Source organism: Lepidothrix coronata, unplaced genomic scaffold, assembly GCF_001604755.1.
Source record: "Lepidothrix coronata isolate B3197 unplaced genomic scaffold, Lepidothrix_coronata-1.0 Scaffold148, whole genome shotgun sequence".
NCBI classification, from domain to species: domain Eukaryota; kingdom Metazoa; phylum Chordata; class Aves; order Passeriformes; family Pipridae; genus Lepidothrix; species Lepidothrix coronata.
In genome coordinates this window covers 219395-241344 of record NW_016690328.1, presented here as the reverse complement: position 1 = coordinate 241344, position 21950 = coordinate 219395, and the positions used below count along the sequence as shown (strand labels likewise).

The window sequence follows — 21950 nt, the reverse complement described above, 5'->3', positions numbered from 1 at the left end:
ATTTTGGATTACTGGTCAAACATCCATCAGGTCAGAACAAGATCAAGATCTAGACCTCCCAGTCTTAATTCTTGGAATACACACCCCAGGCTCTGCATCCCATATGTCCCAGGAAAGCCAATACTATGGAATCATTTGGATTGGAAAAGGCCTCTAAGACCACTGAGTTCAACCATTCTCCCAGCTTTGCCAAGGCCAACACCAAACCACGTCCCTAAGTGCCACATCTACCTACACATCTGGTAAATCCCTCTGGGGTTGGTGACTCCTTGGGCAGCCTTTTCCAATATCAATCTCCCTGCTCCCTGTCCATTTAATCCCACAGAACAGACAGAGATCCCACGAGGAGCGACCAAGTCTTGTCCTGACCCAGAAGTGCCCTATCAGATGTTCACTTAAGACACAGAGGTGAACTCACCTCATCCATTCTGGCCACCTCTGTTCACCCACCCTAAAATCACCTTATTTCTCTTCCCAACCCCAAACTCAGAGGGTTTCCCCCTCAGGAGGAGTTTGGGGTCTGTATTGAAGTCTTTTAGGGTACAGAGGAGACCTGTGAGGCTCAAAAACCAATTACCCAAAAGCTAACAGGAAGGCTCCTACTTGGCCTCTGAAAGGACACCTCCCTGCCCTTAATTTGGGCACTGAGTGGCCAGCACAGAACTTTTTTTTCCTCCTCTCCTTTCCCCAAGCACTTGTGCAGATTGTCTGTGGCATTAGGAGCAGCTAAAATTATCTCAATTAAATATCTCCACTGCTTTCCTTTGTTCTTTTTTTCTTTTTTTTTTTTTCTTTTTGCTCTTTCCTTCCAGACAGCTGGAACATGTTCTTTAGACACTCTGTAAAAACAAAGGGGGAAAAAAAAGAATAAAACACCCTGCCCCAAGCACCCAACAGCTTCAGCTCAGCTTTATTTAGAACCATGGTTGAAATAAATGATGTGAGGAGTATTATAAGATATATTGCTCCAGTATTCATCCATAGGAGACAGAAGAATAGTCTTACCTGGTCATCTAGCCCATCAAAGTCATGGATTGGGGATTACAGGTCTTTTGGAGGTGTGGGAGAAAAGGCTAAAGGGTTGTGGACTGATTTTTGGGGCAAGTTTGGTGCCATGAGATGGAAACAAACCTCTGTTGTGCTCCGTGATGTTCCCCCTGCTCGTCCACACGTTTGTCACAACAATTCCTGACCCTTCAGAGTGACCCCTCAGCTTTACAAATTCCCTGCCAGTCTGTTCTGGGAGAGAAAATTCCCTCCCAGCATGAAATTTGGCAGCTGCCTCATCCCTGTGCCTGACAGAATGAATCACCAGAGTTAAGTAACAAACCCATTTATACATCAAGACACCAGCACTGTCCAAACCAAATCATTCCTGTGCTTTTTTATTGTAGATTCTGCTTCTGCTCATCTTGTTCCCTCTCTTTTGTTCCATTATTTTTTCTCCCAGGAACTTCTGGATGTTTTGCAAAACAGTGGAAAAAACTTCAGAAGGGGGTTGGGATGCTCAGCAGAGGCAGAGAATATTTCCCAGCCCTCAGCAGAGGCAGAGAATATTTCCCAGCCCTCAAGAAGGGTTGTTTACTACTAATTTTATGAGTTGCTGGGAAATCTCTCCGGGAACCTCCCCAAGCATGTTTGGCAAGAACAAAAGGCTCGTTAATGAGGTATTGCCACCTGGTTTGTGTATTAATGTCTTATAAATATCCTTACAAACCCCTACACACTTTAAAGCACCTGTTATTTTTACAAATATTTTCTTGGTGCTTTTCTTCTGTCTTCTTAGTGCCCAATTTATTCCTCTGCTCTACTGACAGTTATTAAAGAAGCGATTCCTGAGTGCTTTTGGTCTCTCCTTCAGTAAATGAAATTCGGATGGGTTGAAATAGCAGTGGGTGTTCCACACTGAAAGAGAAATCTGGGGAAAGCACAGGGAAAGCACTGGGAGTTTGTGGGGGCAGAACAGGATCTGCAGATGCCATTAAGAGAAGGAAAAGCAGCAGGACTTTCACACTGAGCAGGGTTGCAATATTCGGTAATTGGTACAAAACAAGTTTAGGACAAGACTGTGTCTCTCAGCACTTAGTTCCAAGAGAAAACACCCAGACTGGGAGTACTCCTGGTGTCTGGTCAGCCTGGATCCATGCAGGACACAGCCAAGGACATGGTCACTGCTCTCTTTTTGTAGCTGAGGTGCCCTCAGAAAGTTCTGCCTCAAATATCTTCCTCTATCTGATTGATGGCCACAGAGCTTTGCTTTTCCAATTTTTCCCATCACTACGAGTGAAATACATTCAGGATGTTGCCCAGAGAAGCTGCCCCATCCCTGGAAGAGTTCAAGGACAGGTTGGATGGGGCTTTGAGAAACCCAGTGGAAGGTGTCCCTGCCCATGGGACACTTTTAAAAATGATTTTTTAATTCCCTTCCAACCCACACCTTTCTGTGATTCTAAGATCTCTTAGATCTCCCTGATAACAGTCACTAAAGCAAACACTAAAACATTAATTTTCTCAGAAATTGGTGATTTAAACTTGAGGAGAGCTGAAATCCCAGGTCTGGGGTTTGTTCTCACTGTCTCTCCCTCCCAGTGACTACGTGGGAGGTTCTGCCCAGGGCAGATTGCAAATATCCCCCTGGATGCAAACAATTTCTCTTAGGCAGCAGCAGGACCACAGGCTGAATCCCTCCATGCAGGGTTCATTTTTCCAGGCCAGCAGAGCTCTTATTCACAGCCTGTTGGATTCCTAACAGCCAAACTTAAATAAAAATTCTAAACAACTCCTGGAGCCACCCCCTCGAAGGATGGACTGACAATCTCAGCAGCTTTCAGACATCAGGCTTGGGGAGGGAGAGGAGAGGGCTGTGTGACAGGCAGAGTTTGGCAGCTGGGCTTCATTAACTCTGCTTTTCAAAGCTGCATTTCTGTCCCTGGAATAACAATGAAGTTATCCCAGGCCTCCCATTCCATCCCCTTTACTGCCTCCCCTCCCAGCTATTGCTGTAGGTGCAGAGCACCCACAGTCCCCCTCGTGCCATTATCTCCTTCCTTCCCCAACACATTAAACTGCCATCAAAGAGGAGCTTTGCAAACATAGTTTGTTGCCTACTGGAACCTCACATTTCAGAGCTGCTGCTGCTGCTGCTCTTGCATATTTTGGGGAATTTTATTTTCAAGCAAGTCCATTTTTCCTAATGGGCTCACTTGGGGGTCTGGTCAACTGGAGGGGAAATGGAACCAAGCAACATTCCTGCTGGGAGACTTTTAGAAACCTCAGGAAATCTTTTTTTTTTTTTTTCGGAGACAGAAGTTCCATGTTTTTAATGAGATCATTTTTGGAGAAGTCTGGGGAAAGAGAAAAAAAAAAAAAAGAGAAAATAGCGACAGGAAAATAGAGATAATCACTAAAAATGCTTTTCAAGTAAAGCAGGAGCTCACTTAGTGTAATGAGACAGAAAAATTTCCAGAAGCCTAAAGGAGGAACATGGACCTTATTTGACACATCAGAGCCAAGTGAGAATGTGAGGAGCAATAACATCCCAACCCTGCAGTGGATGGCACTCCCCTGGTGCAGATGGCTGGAGAAAAAGTGGGGAAATAGGACAAAATCCCACCTGTGGCACAGTTTGGTGCCAGGATGTCTCTAAGGAAAACTAAAGTTGGAGACAGATTGGATGTGCTGAGTTGGGTGGAAAAGGTGACCTGTCTGCAGCTCCAGGTGCTGCATTGACCCCGTGAGAAAGGAGTGCACTCAGCAGGGCTGGTGAATCCACATGGCCCACAAAGGTCTGGAGGTGGATCTGGACAGGCTCCTTGGCTGTTGGGATGAGCATTTGGTGGGAGATTTCATGGAATCCCAGGAATGGTTTGGGTTGGAAGGGACCTTCAAGATCATCTCATTCCAAGCCCCTGCCATGGGGAGGGACACCTTCCACTAGCCCAGGGGTTGCTCCAAGCCCCATCCAACCTGGTCTTGGACACTTCCAGGGATGAGGCAGCCACAGCTTCTGTGGACAGCCTGTGCCAGGGCTTCACCACCCTCATAGCCAAGAATTCTTTCCCAATATCCCATCTAAAGTTACTCTCATTCCATTTGAAGCCGTTCCCCTTTGTCCTGTCACTCCAGGCCCTCCTAAAGTCTCTCCCCCTCTTTCTTGTAATCACCCTTCAGGTGCTGGAAGGCCACATTCAGGTCACCCCAAAGCCTTCTCTTCTCCAGGCTGAACAATCCCAGCTCTCCCAGCAGAGCTGCTCCATCCCTCTGATCATCCTGGTGCCGCCTCTGGACTCTCTCCAACAGCTCCATGTCCTTCCTCTGCTGTTCCCCAGGGCTGGAGCAGCTCTGCAGGGGGGGTCTCACCCGGGGGGGCAGAGGGGCAAAATTCCCCCCCTCCTCTGCTGCCCCCGTTTCTCTTGATGCATCCCAGGACACAACTGGATTTCTGGTTTGCGTGGATGTAATTCCATAACCTCGGAAAGCTGCTTCCCTGACTCAGGGCAGAGGGACATTTCACAAAGCACAGGCAGATCAGCCCGGAGTGGCAGGAAAACGGGAAGAACGGGCGGAGGGAAAGCAAGGACAGAGGGATCTCCTGTCAGCTGCCTGTCATGGCCAAAGCCTCGAGCACCTGAGTGGGAGTGGTGATGAAAGAGCTGGGTGATGGTGGGAAATGTCACCTCCAGCTCAGCTCTGCCCGAATGCCAGCAGGGTTTAACAGGCTGACACTTCCCTGATGCCTCGGGAATCCAGAGCGTGAGGATGAGGAGGTGCCAGAGATGTTCAGAAGAACATCCAGCTCGAAACCCGGCCTGCAACATTTTCCAGGAGTTAACACCTACAAAGGAAGAAATAATGTAGTGTTGTATCACCAGATACTCTCCCAATCCCCAGAGTTTTGTGGCTCAGGCCACAAACCAGGTGGTTCCATCTTCACACATTTTTTATGGAATTTTTTCTTCCGTAAATCTTCCTGGTCATCTTTTGAATGTTTGTGCTCTGTAATACCCTGGGGCTGGGAGTTGCACAGATAACCAGACACTGGGTGAAGTAATTCCTTATTTTTCTTTGTTCCAGGCTTGGCACTTGCTCGTTCCCACTGATAATCCTTAGTTCCTACATCACGAGAATCAATAAGCAATCAACCCTTAACAACTACTCCCTAGATCCTATAATATCCTTCCTTTCTCTAGTTCCTATAATATCCTTTCACTCTTTCCTTTTCCTGACTGGGTAAACACGGTTTACACAGCAATTCCCTGCACAGAAGTGACTTTATTAATCTTTTCCACTGGTTAATTTGGGCTTTTTTCACATCCTTTCTGGGATTAGTACACCAAAAAAAACCCCCCAAAAACAGTAATGAAGTACAAGTTTTTTCAGGAGGAATGAGGGCAGATGAGAGAGGTCAAGACCCCTACACACTCTACAGACCCCTTGGGTGCAAAGGACACACAAGTGACCCGAAGAAAATACCCAAAGAAAATCAAAGATGAAGCACAAGGCCACCTATTAAAAAGGTTTTGCCATAGGGTTAAACTGGAGGCAGAGATGGAAACAGGGAGGGAAATAAGTGTCATGGGGACGGAGTGTTTTCCAGCAGGGAATCACGGTATCCCTCTCTGTCTCTGCCACCACAGTGGAGAGGTTGTCAGGGCAGTTTTCCCAAATTTCTGCTTTTCCCAGTGCAATGCTGAGCTGAACATGGTTCAAAAAAAGCAACTTCTGCTAAAAGATCCAAGTTTGACCCGTCCACAGGGCAGCCAGAGGAGACATCCCAAGGTCACTCCTGCTCCTACTTCGTTCTCCCCACAGCAGAGCTGCCCGTGGACCTCCAGCCCTCAGGTCTGAACTGAGCCAGAAAAACAGGTTTCATTTCTTCCTCTTCCATAAGGAAAAGTCTCAGCTTCCAACTCTTTCCATGTGACACGTTCAACAGGCAACACAAGTCTGACTTCTCATGACTTTGCTCGCAGAGTTTCAGTTCTGAAATTCTGTTTCACCAGCTGAATAATCCAAGTTCCCAGCAAGTCAGCTCCTCCAATTCCTAATTTAACTGCAAGGTAGCACTTCCTTCAAGGCTTGTTCTTTATCCTTTCCACCAACACTGCAAGTATGTGCAAAGTGGTACAAATTCAGTGGGAATTTTGCACCCAGCTGAATATTTCCAGCTAGGCAGAGTGGGCTGGCAAATACCACAGTTTCCATGTTGGGAGCATTTCCTCCTGTCTGAGGAAAGCTGGTGAGAAGCAGAACAGCTTTGGTTTCTGCTTTCCTTGACAAGGAGAAAGCTGGCGAGGCAGAAATGGGACAGCTGGAAGGGCGGAGCTGTGTCCCAAGGGAGCCAGGATCCCACACAGGCCGACCTGGCAGGTGTCCCTTTCCCAGGGAGAACCTGCAGATGGGTCCCTGTCACCCACTCAGAGCCAACTGGACATGGATGATGGGAGCTCTGTGGAGTGACAGGTTAGTCCAGACTCTGAGAAAACTCTGAGCCACCAATATCAAAAGGAGGTGGAGCTGTTGGAGGGAGTCCAGAGGAGGCCACGGAGATGCTCCAAGGGCTGGAGCCCCTCTGCTCTGGAGCCAGGATGGGAGAGCTGGGGGGGTTCACCTGGAGAAGGGAAGGCTCCAGGGAGACCTGAGAGCCCCTTCCAGGGCCTAAAGGGGCTCCAAGAGAGCTGGAGAGGGACCTGGGACAAGGGATGGAGTGACAGGACAAGGGGGAATGGTTTCCCACTACCAGAGGGATGGGAATATTGTAAGGGATGGATATATTGGATGGGATATTAGGAAGAAATTCTTCCCTGTGAGGGTGGTGAGGCCCTGGCACAGGTTGCCCAGAGAAGCTGTGGCTGCCCCATCCCTGGAAGTGTCCAAGACCAGCTTGGACAGGGCTTGGAGCAACCTGAGCTAGTGGAAGGTGTCCCTGCCCATGGCAGGGGCTTGGAATGAGATGATCTTTCAGGTCCCTTCCAACACAAACCATTCCGTGGTTTAAGCATCCAGAGACAGATGTGAACAGACAGAACAGGACATGTCCCTTCCTTGAATACGGCACAAAGGGGATGAACTTCAGCCACACTCCCGTCATCTCCCATGGAACATCTCCCTGGGCCTTTTCCAGAGACAGGGAACTGCACTTAGAAGGACCATCCCCTGATCTAAATGGACACATTTGATTTCCCTGAGTGCCTGGTGCTGTTTGAGAAGGTGGTCCCCAGGGACCCCTCAGTACTCCCCAGGGACAGAACAAGAGCCAAGTGTCCCCTGAGCCAGTTGGAGCTGAAAGCTCTTCCTGTTCCAACGGGGTTTGTGCCAATGGCAGCCCCAGCAGGGCTGAAGTAGCTCAGCTGGGAGAGCGTTAGACTGAAGATCTAAAGGTCCCTGGTTCAATCCCGGGCTTCAGCAGGGTTTTCCTGCCCTTTTGGGTGCCCAGGGCTGGGATTCCAGTACAACAGAGACATGGACAGGCAGGAGAGAGGCCAGCAAAGGGCCAGGAGGGGGATGAAGGGGCTGGAGCATCTCTCCACTGAGGAGGGGATGAGAGAGCTGGGAAGGGTTGCCCTGAGAGGTGAAGTTCCCATTCTTTGCCATATTTCAAAGCCACCTGGATGTGACCCTGTACAACTGGCTGGAAGTGTTCCTGCCTGAGCAGGGGTTTGATGTCCATGAGGTCCCTTCTGACCTCAACCAGTCTGAGTCTGTGAAACAGGGACGTCGTTTTTAATTCAAAGGAGTCAGCAAAAATAGTGATAGAAAGAGGTTTTTCTTTAGTTCCTTCAACTGCTTGTTCCCAGTCCTGTGTCCTGGACTGCCCTGAGAAGAGGTAGGAAGGTCGACCCATAGGCATTTGGCTGTGCAGGAAATCAAACCTGTTATTTGGCACGAGAAATAACACCTTATCAAAAGAGTTCATTTTAATCTGAATCACAACTGACCTTGAAAAAAGCTCTCTCCCTAAAAAGTGCCTTTTTCCAGGCTGTCCTGCCTGTTCCTCGCAGGGAAAGAGATCCACATTTCAGGGCTGAAGTAGCTCAGCTGGGAGAGCGTTAGACTGAAGATCTAAAGGTCCCTGGTTCAATCCCGGGCTTCAGCAGCGTTTTGGGAGTTGGACTTGATGATTCCTCCCTGGAGGTGTCCAAGGAATTACTGGACATGGCACTCAGTGCTCTGGGCTGGTTGATGAGGTGGTGATGGGTCAAAGCTTGGAGGTCCTTTCCAACCTAAATGAGTCAATGATGTCCTTGTGGGTCCCTTCCAGCTTGGGATATTCTCCAATTCCACGATCTTTGATGAATCTTAGTGCCCTTTCCTGAACCTTCCTGCTCTTACCTTTTTTAAAATTAAAGTATTCAATGTGCAGATATCCCAAAGAGTTCTAAACTGAGTAATTGTGCTTTGGCTTTGCTTCTCTGACCCTTTCTGACTAATTCCTGATCCATGGAGACCTTCAGGCAAACAGCAGAGACAAAACAAAACATGAGTTACTAGTTTTCAAAATAAAAAAAGTGAGAAGCAAAGCTTTGACTCCCAGTTTCTCAAGGTCACCATCCAATCTCTTCCCCACAGCAGGGCAGAGACTCTTCTTTCTGCCTTTCATTCTAGTGGTGCTCTGGACATCAAGTTTTCAGATTCTGCAGCACTTTCAGGAGATGAATTCCCTGCTCAGGATTTGAATAATGAGTCAACAACATCATCACCTTCTTGAACCTTGAAGAGACACCATGTCCTGATGGGAAAATGCCTCTGTCAAGAGCCACCACCCAAAGATAACCCCACAAATGGAACAGCTGCTCACCCAGGAGGGAGACCTTTGCAGACTTGATGCCCTCAGGCAGCATCTTGTGGCCCAAGGATGCACCAGCTAAAATTAGCTTTTTACTCCTGACTGCCTTTGCCTGCATCTAAATTAGGCCTCCTGGCCCCCAAATTGGATCAAAGTAGGTCAGAACTCCCTTTGTGGCCCATGTGCAGGATTCAATTCTCTCCCATTTGCTCTGTCTTGGGCCTCTTTTTGCCCTGGAAACGGATCTCAGGCAGTTGTAAAACAACATCCTGGGTGTTGCCCTTGGGTTTCAGAGGAGTTTGCACACCCTGGCTGGGATAACTCCTGTTGGTGGGCTCCGACCTCATCAACTCACCCCAGCAATGAGGCTGGAGCCCGAGGGCAGGAGGAAATGGCACAGCAGAGACACTGAGCCTGAGGCAGAGAGAAGCAGGGTGGCACAGGGAGCAGGAGAGTGGCACAGAGAGCAGGAGAGTGGCAGAGGGAGCAGCAAGGTGGCAGAGGGAGCAGGAGGGTGGCACAGAGAACAGCAAGATGGTACAGAGAGCAGCAAGATGGCACAGAGAGCAGCAGGGTGGCACAGGGAGCAGCAGGGTGGTACAGGGAGAAGCAGGGTGGCACAGGGAGCAGCAAGGTGGCAGAGGAAGCAGGAGAGTGGCACAGGGAGCAGCAGGGTGGCACAGAGAGCAGCAGGGTGGCACAAGGAACAGCAGGGTGGCACAGAAAGCAGCAGGATAGCACAGGGAACAGCAGGGTGGCACAGAGAGCAGCAAGAGGGCACAGAGAGCAGGAGAATGGCACAGGAAGAAGTGAGGTGGCACAGAGAGCAGAAGAGTGGCACAGAGAGCAGCGGGATGGCACAGAGAGCTTCAGGATGGCACAGGGAGCAGCAGGGTGGCTCAGGGAGCAGCAAGATGGCACAGAGAGCAGCAGGGTGGCACAGGGAGCAGCAAGATGGCACAGGGAGCAGCGGGGTGGCTCAGGGAGCAGCAGGATGGCACAGGGAACAGCAGGGTGAATCAGGGAGCAGCAAGATGGCACAGAGAGCAGCAGGGTGGCACAGGGAGCAGCAGGATGGGTCTGGGAGCAGCAGGATGGCACAGGCTCAGCATTCTAGCAGCTCTGCTGAACAATGTTCTGACCTGGTTTCACAATCCTGGTTTAACAGGTGTGCTGGAAATGGGAATAAGGGCAGTGCCGGGGCTTGTTTGATGCTCAGTGCCCATCCACAGCGTTTAAATGTGCCAACCTGTGTCCTCCAGACAATGCCCAGGCACAGTTCAGGGGATACCAGGGCCAGGAACTATTCCTGGGAGGTGGTTTGGTCATAATAGATCTATTTATGAAGAAAGCCTGGGAGAGCTGGGATTGTTCAGCCTGGAGAAGAGCAGGCTCCAGGGATACCCTAAGCTCTCCCTTCCAGTGCCTAAAGGGGCTCCAGGAGAGCTGGAGAGGGACTTTGAACAAGGACATAGAGTGTCAAGACAAGAGGGAATGGTTTCCCACTGACAGAAGGCAAGATTAGATGGGATATTGGGAAGAAACTCTTCCCTGTGAGGGTAGTGAGGCCCTGGCACAGGTTGCCCAGAGAAGCTGTGGCTGCCCCATCCCTGGAAGCGTCCAAGGCCGGGTTGGATGGGACTTGAAGCAGCCTGGGCTAGTGGGAGGTGTCCCTGCCCATGGCAGAGGGGTTGGAACTGTGTGATTTTTAAGGTCCCTTCCAACCCGAACCATTCTATGAATTTACGATCCTGTGATTTCTGTTCAGCCAGAGAGGGGAAGAGGTTTCAGCACAGATCTGCCATGGTTTTAGCACAGATCTGCCCTGCCAGATGTTCTCGTGGAGGTGCCAGTGACATCTGGGCTTGCTCACCTCTAAAAGTCCAGCACAAGGAGGCAACCACAATGAAATTCCTTTGGAGCCCGATCCAGCCGTGGGAAAACAAAGGAAAGGGCCCCACTGGTGTCAGTCAGGCCCCATGTTCACACTGCAGGACATAAAGAAACCCCCCAAGAGCATCACAGAGGGGGTGGGAGCAGCTTATTTCCCTCCTCCTCCTCTCAGCGACTTGGTGCCCTCCTGGCTGGAACAGCTTTGACTCAACCCTCCGTGCCAAAAGCTGCCGAGTTTCCCTGAATTTGGCTCAGAGAAGAGTTAAACCTATCCCGAAGAAGGGTTAAACCTGCCCCGAAGAAGGGTTAAGCCTGCCCTAAGGAAGGGTTAAAGCTGCCCCGTGCTCCCGGGGAGCTGCGAGGGCAGGAGCGGGATGAATAACTGCGCTGGGTGGGCGGTAGGAGCGGGGGCGGCCGCCCTGGCAGCGCCTCGCCAGCCCCCAGCACACACTCAGCTCCCTCCTCTCCCCCTCTTCATGTCCCCACATCCATCAATCAGCTCCTGGCAGATCCCAAGAACCACCTTTTCCCGAGTTCCCCCACAAACACGGCGCTGTCAGTGCCCTTCAATTCGGATTTTATTCCTTTTATTCCAGTGGCTTCTGCCTTTTTTCTCTGAATTTTTTCAGCCCTGATTTGCTGCTGCCGCCCTTCTCCCCCATCCCTGTGAGCGCCTCTCCCCACCTTTCCCACCAGGAGCGCTGGCAGGGATCGATCCACACGCAGAGATCGATCCACACACAGGGATCGATCCACACGCAGGGATCGATCCACGCCCATCCCCCCTGACCGCACAGCACCGGAGCTGTGTCTCACTGCCCAGGAGACACAGGAGAAAGATCAGACAGATAAAAGGATGGGAATGTCTCAACAGGAGCTTAAAATTCTTTCCTGCAGAAAAAAAACAAACCAAACAAAACCAAAACAACAACAACAACAAAGCAAAACAAAACCCCAAAAAACACAAGCAAAACCCACAAAACAAACAAACAAAAAATCTCAAACCAAAACCAAAACAACAAAAAACCACAAACAAAACCCACAAAACAAACAAACAGACACACCCCAAAAAAACTAAAATAAAACACTAAAAAAGCTCCAACCCAAACCAATCAAAGAAACCCCAAAACCAATCCTCCCCCAAAACTCGACCAAAAAAAAAAAAAACCAACAGAACAACAACAAAAAAAGAAACACCAAAAAAACCCCCAAAAAACCCCACAGCCAACCAACCAATTAACCAAAAAAACTCCCCAAACCCCTAAAAAAAACCAACCCCCCCCCCAAAAATAAGCCCCAAACCAAAATACACATCCCCAAGCAACCAAACACACACACACAGAGAAAAAACCCTGAAGCCCAGGAAATTTAGATTTTACTGTTTTTTTTCTGTCACAGTTTTCATTCCCATGGAGTGCTTTTGCTGTTGCTTTGTTTTTCATAGGGTCATAGAATGGTTTGGGTTGGAAGGGACTTGAAATATCCCCTAATTCCAGCCCCTCTGCCATGGGCAGGGACACCTTCCACTAGGCCAGACTGCTCAAACTTATTTTAATACATGGACTAGTCTGCTTTGTCCCTCGCTCTGCCAATGTCTGGCACGAGGAGAAGGCAATTTTTATCCTCACGTCTCAGTTTCAACCCTCAGAAAATCAGGAAAAGTCCTCTGGAATCCTTTGGAAAGCACTCTGGGATCTGACAGCCAGAGCTCTTCATGGCAGAGGCAGAGAACAAAAGACTTTGCCAGCCCTGAAGATTAATTTCCTAAATTACATGGCAGCTACAAGATGAGGGAAAGAAAGGATTATTATTTGCATGCCCTGGGAGCAATAATCCTGCCTCAACTACTCCAGGCTTAAAGGCATTAAGCCGAGTTTGTGCTGCAGTGCAGAGCTCTCGGAGGTGGAGCAGCACCGTGCCAGGAACACAGAGCTCCTGTGGGGCTGTAAAGGTGACAAATACTTTAGTGCAGAGCCCAGAGTGGCATGAAAACCACCCATACCAGCATTAAGATATTATAGAATCATAGAATCATTGAATTTGATGGGTTGGAAGGGACCTTTGAGATCATCAAGTCCAACCCTTGATCCAACTCCGCTTTGGTTCCCAGCCCATGGCACTGAGGCCACATCCAGTCTCACCTTAAACACCCCCAGGGACGGAGAATCCACCCCNGTTCCCAGCCCATGGCACTGAGGCCACATCCAGTCTCACCTTAAACACCCCCAGGGACGGAGAATCCACCCCCTCCCTGGGCAGCCCATTCCAAGGTCTGATCACTCTCTCTGGAAAGAACTTCTTCCCAATATCCAACCTAAACCTCCCCTGGCACAGCTCAGGGCTGTGCCCTCTTGTCCTACTGCTGGTTCCTGGGAGAAGAGACCGACCCCCCCGGCTCCCTACTCCTGTCAGGGAGTTGCAGAGTGAGGAGGTCTCCCCTGAGCCTCCTCCTCTCCAGGTTGAGCCACCCCAACTCCCTCAGCCTCTCCTCATGGGAATTGTGCTCCAGACCCTTCCCCAGCCTCGTTGCTCTTCTCTGCACCTGCTCCAGCCCCTCCATGGCCTTCCTGGGCTGAGGGCCCAGAGCTGGACACAGCACTCCAGGGGAGGCCTCGCAGGGGCAGAATCTCTTCCCTGCTCCTGCTGCCACACAGTTCCTGATCCAGGCCAGGATCCATTGGCCTTCTTGCCCACCTGGGCACACTCTGGGTCCTGTTCAGCTTCCTGTCCATCTCAACTCCCAGCTCCCTTCCTGCCTGGCTGCTCTCCAGCCACTCTGTCCCAGCCTGGAGCTGCCGGGGGTTGTTGTGACCAAAGTGCAGGACCCGGCACTTGGCCTTGTGGAACCTCATCCTGTTGGAATCAGCCCATGGATCCAGCCTGTCCAGATCCCTCTGCAGAGCCCTCCTGCCTTCCAGTAGATCAACACTCCCCCCAGCTTGGTGTCATCTGCAAATGTATCCCACAGTCCTGCCATCAGTGGGACACAGGAGCTGCCACCCAGAGCCTCTGACAGCAGGATTAGGCTCAGCTTTTCTCATCCCAGCTGAGCAGGTGAGGTCAAGTTTGAGTTCGTGGCACCTGAAGTCTGAGTGGCATCAGCTATCCCTGTGGACTTCAGAGGGATCCTGGGATAACTAAAGTCTTTACTGCTGAGAAGTTCTACCCCAAGGATCCTCGGGAAGCCGCCCATGACCTGGGAGCTGACCCTCCACAGAGGAGTCCAGCTGTTCCTAAGAGCTCAGCTGAGCACTCAGCTTTGCCAAAAGCTGAGCTTAGAGCTGCAGATCCATCCCTGCCTGCCCTAAAGGTCAGAGTTGTCAGGATATTTTAAAGAGCACGAGGTCCCTGTTCAACTGACGAACATGATGTGACTTATCCAGTGCAAATGTGACCTGGGGTTGGAGCCCCTCTGCTCTGGAGCCAGGCTGGGAGAGCTGGGATTGTTCAGCCTGGAGAAGAGAAGGCTCCAGGGAGACCTGAGAGCCCCTTCCAGCCCCAAGAGAGCTGGAGAGGGACTTTGGAGAAGGAGTGGAGTGACAGGACAAGGGGGAATGGTTTCCCAAAGCCAGAGGGCAGGGTTAGATGAGATATTGGGAAGGAATTCTTCCCTGGGAGGGTAGGGAGGCCCTGGATCATGTTTTCCAGAGAAGCTGTGGCTGCCCCATCCTGGAAGTGTTCCAGGCCGGGTTGGATGGTGTTTAGAGCACTGGGATAGTGGAAGGTGTCCCTGTCCTAATGTTGAGTTAGGATTTATCTCACTGTCTAAACTGTGCCTTAAAATGGAGTATGGACATGTGCCACAAAAAAAAAAAAATCATAAAAAAATAAATAAAAAGGAAAAAGACAAAAATTCCTCTTTCAGATGAATCAACTGTCCAAGATTTGCTCTGAGCACCAAATGCTAAAACTGGAGAATAACAAAAGAATTTTTAGGTTCAGCTCAGTTCCTCAGAGGTACTAAAGTAAAAAACAGCCAAACCACCTCGGAAGGGTCATGGCTTTAGGGTGTGTGGCTGATTAATTAAACGCAATTTAGGTTATTATTTGGGCTATTAACTTTTAGGGCAACGGGCTCTCCTTCCGCTTGGGTTTGAACAGCAAAGTCTGATTTTGTTTGTGACTTCAGGGGGCTGGTGGGGGAAAAAAGAGAGAACACGAAGATCTGCTTGTTCCGTGTGGAAGGAGGCTATTTAAATATGCAAATTGTGCTCAGAAAAGCAGACAGAAGTAGGATTTTGGAGCTTCCTGCTGTCGTTTATGAGATGTGGAGGGTTTTATTCCCCTGCCCAGGGTGGGATTTAGGATGGAGAAAGAGTTAATACATCTCTGTCAGGTTTTGGGAGCACCCAGGAGGGAACAGAGTCTGGAATTCCATGCAGAAGGGTGGGTGGATTTCAGTTTGGTTCCCAACAGCCCAGAAAACACCCTTGGCAAAACTCTGCAAATTCAGGAAAATAGTTCATACAAAAAAGTATAAGAATCCAGCAGAGGAGTGAATTTAATTCCTACATAATATGGGAGGTTTTAAACTACACTTAGATCATCATTTTAAGCCACTTGACTTGTGCCACACGGGTTGAAAACTTCTCTTTTGCTTCGGAAATTTAACTTTGTCTTGTAATCCCTCATTCCAAGCAAGTGGGAATGTCTAGAGGAGAGTTTGCCCTGTGAGTTTTGTTTCATTAGCAAAAAAAACAAAACAAAACAAAACAAAACAAAACAAAAAAACCCCCAAACAGATCTGGAAATATTTCAACTCCCAGGCAAGGAGCAAAAGGATCAAAATAAGAATTAAAAGACACCAGAAACAAATGGGAAAATGTCTTTATAATGAGCAATATCCCTGACAGGTGTTTCCTCCCGGAGGGATTTTGGTGGAGTCGGTTCCACATTCCCATTTCTTTCCCCCTGACACGGGGAAACTCCTCGAGTCGTTTGGAATCGGTGCCTCTGCCTCCGGTATTTTCGTGCCAGGCGGGATCCGTGGGTGATTCTCTGCTCCAGTTTTCAAGCAGAAAGTTCTCACAAATTGACGGAGGAGGTTTTGGCACCTCCGCCGGAGGAGCAGAGAGAGCGAAGGAGATGGAGGAGGAGGAGGAGGAGGAGGAAGAGAAGCGAAATGGGCTTTTAAACCCCATAAAATTAGCATTTCAAACGGCGGCAGCTTTTCCTTCCCTGCACCGAGAGCAATCGAGCAATCGCCTGCTGGTTTTAGTGTCACCCCATTCGGGATCCTCACGGGTGGCCAAACACTTTCCCGGTGTCCTGGTGCTCCAGGGAAGCTGCTTTTGCAGCTGAAACCTTGCAAAAGCCGAGTTCAGATTTTCCCTTGCCGTGAAATCTCCCCAATTCTTGAGCCAATAAATAAAATAAAATAAAAAAAAAAGTCAGGAGTAGAACACTTTTAAAATCACTGAGGGTGCATTTTGTTTTTTCAGCCCAAGGATTTTTGGGCCTCGAGGTCTCAGATCATCACTTGGAGTTTTAAATATTTAGCTGAAGTTTTTAAGTTAAGAGCTGTTTTTCTTGTGGTTTTGTTTGTTTGTTTGTTTTGTTGGGGGTTTTTTGTTATTGTTGTTTTGTTTGTTTGTTTGTTTGTTTGTTTGTTTTTGGTTGGTTTGTTGTTGGTTGGTTTTTTTCCCAGACTCTCAATATAGTCAGGAGAGGTAAAACTCAGTTCCTGTGCAATTGTAGCACTTCCCTGGGGTAAGACCTGTTAGCTCAGGGTTTGGAGTTGATCTAAAAAACATAAGTATAATGTAACAATAAAATACATTATATAAAGCAGAATAATAAAATATAATATTAAACAGGCAATATAATAATAAAATAGAAATATAGAAAATATAGAAATATAGACAACTAATATAGAAATATAGACATATAGAAAACTATAGAAACATAGAAAACTAAATTTAGAAAATATAGAAACATAGAAAATATAGAAATATAGAAAACTAAATTTAGAAAATATAGAAACATAGAAAATATAGAAATATAGAAATCTAAATATAGAAATATTTAGAAATATAGAAAACTAAAATTATTAAACATATAACAATAAAAATATAAATATATAATATGATTATAAAATATAATATAAAAATATTAGAAATGTCATTCCTGCCAGCCCTGTAAAGGTTCCTGTTTTGGTGGGTGATGGGAAACACAGTGACACAAGATGCTGGAGCCTGGAGCTGCACACCAGGACCTTCCCAAAGATGTCTTTCCAGTGGAGCAGGACCTGACAGCAAGGGAAAATATGTGCCTAGAAATGTGATTTCCCAGTTGCTGATGCCTGGATTGGTGTCTGAGCAACCTGCTCTAGTGGGAGGTGTCCCTGCCCATCACACAGGGGTTGGAACTGGGTGATCTTTAAGATCCCTTCCAACCCAAACTCTGATTCCATGATTCCAGGAATCAGGTGTCAGCATGACCTGTGAGAGCCTCAGCTGTGAGTGGTGCTGTGGGAAGGGAGCTGTGACCTCCCCAAGTGTCATTGTGGAGGAGATAAGGCATAAACAAGATTTAAAAAAAAATCAAATAAGATGGAAGATGTGAAGAGAAGGAGATAACCCCCCCCCCCAAACACCTCAACACTTGCAAATGTGCTTGTAACCATCAGCAACATCAATCCCTCTCCACCAATCCTCCAGCAGTGCCCATGAATTTGTCCCATTCCAGGGCTGGCAGCTGTCAAGAGAAACAGTTAAAAGTTGGTCTCACACACTGCAGCGAATTCCAGCAGCATTTGGAAAGGTGAGAGAGAGATTTCCCGAGGAATATGCAATGGATTCATTAATCCAAAGGAGCTAAACTTTCTGGGTGATCTGTTCCCCACTGAATAACGTCAGTGAGGATGCAAACACACCTCCTTGAGCCCTCCTTGTCCCCTCAGCGAGCTCCCAGGTCAGGCTCAGGCCAGAAAGTTGCTCTCAAAACACAGCTGAACGTCACAGGACCCCCAGTCCTGCTCTCACCTCCTCCAGGAACAGCTTTTCTTCCCTTCCAGGTGAACTTTTCCCTCCCTGCCTGGCTGGCTCCCTCTGGAAGGTGGGAGTGCTCTGCCGGGCTGAGGGGATGGGAAGTACAGACAACGAGCAAGGCAGGGCTCTGGGAATGTGTTACCAGTTATCCCTATTCCCTGCTGGAGGGTTCTGCTGGCACTCCCAGGAGACAAAACATCCCTCTGCGTGTCCAGCCACCTTTGCCAGCTGATTTTATTGTCGAGGGGGACAGGAAAACAACAGGGAAGGGCTGGAAAATCCAACTAGTTACATTTTCCCCTCTCTGCCACAGCTTTTCATGGAAGTTTATAGTTTAAATCATAGAGTTGTTTAGGTTGGAGAAGAGCTTTAAGATCAGCAAATACAACCATTAATGTAAAAATACCCCAGTCCACCACTAAACCATGTCCCCAAGTGTCACATCCACACAGCTTTTAAATCCCTCCAGGGATGGGGACTCCCCCACTGCCCTGGGCAGCTGGGCCAGGGCTGGGAAACCCTTTCAGTGAAGAAATTGTTCTTAATATCCAAGCTGAGCCTCCCCTGGTGTGACTTGAGGCCGTTTCCTCTCATCCTATTCCTTGGTACTTGGGAGCAGAGCCGGAGTCCAACCTGGTTCCACCCTCCTGTTGGGGAGTTGCAGAGAGTGACAAGGTCCCCTTTGAGCCTCCTTTTCTCCAGGATGAGCCCCCCCAGCTCCCTCAGCTGCTCCTGGTGCTCCAGACCCTTCCCAGTTCTGTTCCCTTCCCTGGACATGCTCCAGCCCCTCAATGTCTTTCTTATCGTGAAAGGCCTAAAACAGCCCCCAGAATTTGCATTTGAGTTGGGTTTCAGCTGGATTTCAGTTGGATTTCAGTTGCTGATCACAGCCCTAGTCCTGCCGGTCACACCATTCCTGATCTAAGATATAATGATTTAATAGTGGTTTAAACTTCCTGATAATGAAACCTTCCACAAGCACAAACAGAGCCTCCTGGAGCACCCAAATAACTGAGATTTGAGGGAATGTGGGTCTCTGTGTGGATACAGGAAAAGAGCAAAGAGGACCTTAAATCAATTCAACTTGTGGGAGGTGGATTTGGAGGCACCTCTGTCTTGTCCCCGCTTTGATGTGGTGGTCACTGCTCTTGCCAAAAAGAGCAAGTTTCCACAACCAGAAACGGATCCCCTGAATCCCAAAGTCTTCCTTGGCCATTTCAAATGTTCTGTACCAACTGTGACCCAGATTCTGGGTCTCTTACCTCATCTCCAGTCCATCATCCTCTTTCTTACACTGTTTCCTAATTATTTACCTCATCTCCCGGTGTTCTGGGATGATCTGTCCCCTTCTTTCTTACCACTCCCACCTCCCATTTCCGATCCAGTCTGTGGCGAATTCACCTGCAAGTCACAGGAGTTTCTTAGGAACAGCTGAGTGACGCTGATTCCAGCTTTGTGAGGGCTGTGTTTTCCTGGAGAGCATGACTGTTCCCAACTCCTGCAAATAAAAGGAATTAAACAGAGGATTCGAGAGGTGTGTGAGTAATGCAGCACCATCCCTGGGGACACGTGCTGGGGGAATACACACAAACAAGCTGAGAACAGAGAGAACAACGAGTGCTTCCATGGGAAGGGAAGGAAAGGGAAGGGAAGGGAAGGGAAAGGGAATTGCTACAGCAAAGGGAAACTGAGGCCCAGGGTTACAGTTTGCACAGGTCATTCAGCTGGTTTGGTGCAGAGCCTAAACTAAGGCTCTTCCTGATTTGTTGTGGGTTTCACTGTCTGAATCAGGCAATGAAGCTGAATTTATTTGCACAGTAGGAAGATAAGGCTGTGAACTTCATCCTGCTAAAGGGACCAGGGAAAGGCAGCGGAGCTGGGGAAGAGTTGGGAGAACAAATCCTATGAGGAGAGGCTGAGGGAGCTGGGGGGGCTCAGTCTGGAGAAGAGGAGGCTCAGGGGGGACCTTCTCACTTTCCACAACTTCTTGACAGGAGGGGGAAGCCAAAAGGAGTTCAACAAGTAACAGAATGAGAGGACACAGCCTCAGGCTGTGCCAGGGGAGGTTTAGATTGGACATTAGGAGGAATTTCTTCACAGAAAGGGGGTTTAGACATTGGAATGGGCTGCTCAGGGAGGTGGTGGAGTCATCATCCTTGGAGATGTTGAAGCAGAGCCTGGACGTGGCACTCAGTGCCATGGGCTGGGTGCCAAGGTGGGGTTGGGGCACGGGTTGGACTCGATGATCTCAGGGGTCTTTTCCAACCTAGTTGATTGTGATTCTGTGTCCCAAACAATGGTGTGTCCCAGTGACTTGGACCTTTCTCTTCATGACATCCCCAACTTGGCACTTCTGCCCCTCATTACTCTTGTCCTAATTAACAAACCACAGTGAAGCTTCTCTTTCTCACAGCCAGACATGGCCTGGTGTTGGCTCTGCCTCATCTGTGCATTGCCCTTGTTGCCTAAAATCAGAGAAATAATTCTCTGGACAGTTTTGAGTACAGCAAGGTAGAAAGCAGCACTTTAACTGTGGTGCCTTTGGTGCACAAACTGTACTGCACACGCCCACAGTACAGGCCTTTACAATTTTTATAATACCATCTAATTACAATATCTAGGCATTACCTCATTAGTTACACCCGGTCCCAAAACTGTCTGTCCCATTGTCCCACCCTCAGACACACCTCCCAAATTTGAGTCAGTGGTGGCAAAACAACCACCCCTTTATCCCTGTCCTCCTCCTCCTCCTCATCTCTGTCCTGCTTGCAACAGCTTCAAGGCTCCTGAGCAGTTTTGACTTGGTTATATCAAATGGTGTGATCCTGTGATGTCTTATTCCGAGTACATTTTCTCCAGATAAGCTGTTTTTCACCTTGCTCAAATCTCGGTCCGTTGGAATCCTCGGCAAGGAACGTTAAACATTTTCGGAAATCTCGTAGAGAGGTGCTAAAAGCTGCCGCACTAAAAGAGCTAAACTAAAATTGGATGTGACACAGAGTTGAAGGCATCACCCTCCAGCCTGTTCCAGGGCCTCCTGACCGTGGTTGGGCACCGAAAGCCTCCTGATAACCCGAGGGCTCTGTCACAGCGAGCTCCGTTGGCACCGAGCTGGCACCGCTCCCACCCACCGCCTTCCCCACCTCCGAAGGAGTCTGGAACTCAGCAAGGGGAAGGAACATTCCATAGAAGGGAAGAGATCTCTGCCAGGCTCTGCAGAAATGGGACACAGATGGTGCCTTAAATGAGAGCGGAAGTTTATTTGGGGGCCCTGCTCGTGACGTCGCGCTGCAGATCCCGCAGCAGATGACAGACACCAGCATCTCAGAGAGGGTGAGGAGTTAATTTTGGGGCTCTTAGTTTGACTAAAAATAAGAAAAAAAAAATCAAGGAAAAAGAGGGAAAACTTCACCTTGAGAAATGTTTCAAGGATAGGAGTGTTTAAACCTGCTTATTTGTGTGTAGGTCTGGTTTTTCCCACACCCTGATCTTTATCACAGCTCTTTGTTGGCTGGTTGTTCAGCCAGGGTGGTTGGGCTGGTTGACCAGGTGGACACTGCTGATGGAAAAATATGAGCATTTCATTAGTTTGGCTTTTCCCTTCTCTAGATGTGAACTTTTGTCCTTGTCCTCTCCACACAGAATAGTTGGAAGGGATTTCTGGACATTTTCTAGTGCAACCCCCTGCTCTAGCAGGACCACTGAGGGCCAGCTGCCCAGGATATATCCAGGTGGCTTCTTAAAATTTCTCAGAATGGAGATTCCACAACCTCTCAGGAGAGCCAGCCCCAGGTCTCTCTCATAAAAGAGATGCTCCAGTCCCTTCATCCCCTTGAGCTGGGCCAGTTCAGCTTTGAGAAGAAACACTGAGAGGGGACCTTATCTATGTCTATCTGCAGGGAGGGGGCAGAGGATGGACCAGGCTCTGCTTGGGGGGGTCCAGCAATGGCACAAGAGGAACAGGCAGGAACTGATGCCCAGGAAGTTCCACCTGGACATGAGGAAGAACTTCTTTGCTGTCATGATTGAGCACTGGAACAGATTTCCCAGAGAGGGTGTGGAGCCTCCCTCACTGGGAATATTCCAGACCCATCTGGACACCATCCTGTGCCCTGTGCTCTGGGATGACCCTGAGTTTGGACTGGATGACCCGCTGAGGTCCCTTCCAACCTTTCCCATTCTGTGATCACCTTCCTGGCCCTTTGCTGGCCTCTCTCCTGCCTGTCCATGTCTCTGTTGTACTGGAATCCCAGCCCTGGGCACCCAAAAGGGCAGGAAAACCC

At 48.9% G+C, this 21950-nt stretch overlaps 2 non-coding genes across 2 annotated transcripts; both read left to right on the top strand.

Moving 5' to 3' along the window:
* Positions 1–7334: 7334 nt before the first annotated feature.
* Positions 7335–7407, top strand: TRNAF-GAA. Its single transcript has one exon. It is a non-coding gene; the product is annotated as a tRNA-Phe (tRNA).
* Positions 7408–8022: 615 nt separating this feature from the next.
* Positions 8023–8095, top strand: TRNAF-GAA. Its single transcript has one exon. It is a non-coding gene; the product is annotated as a tRNA-Phe (tRNA).
* Positions 8096–21950: the final 13855 nt, after the last annotated feature.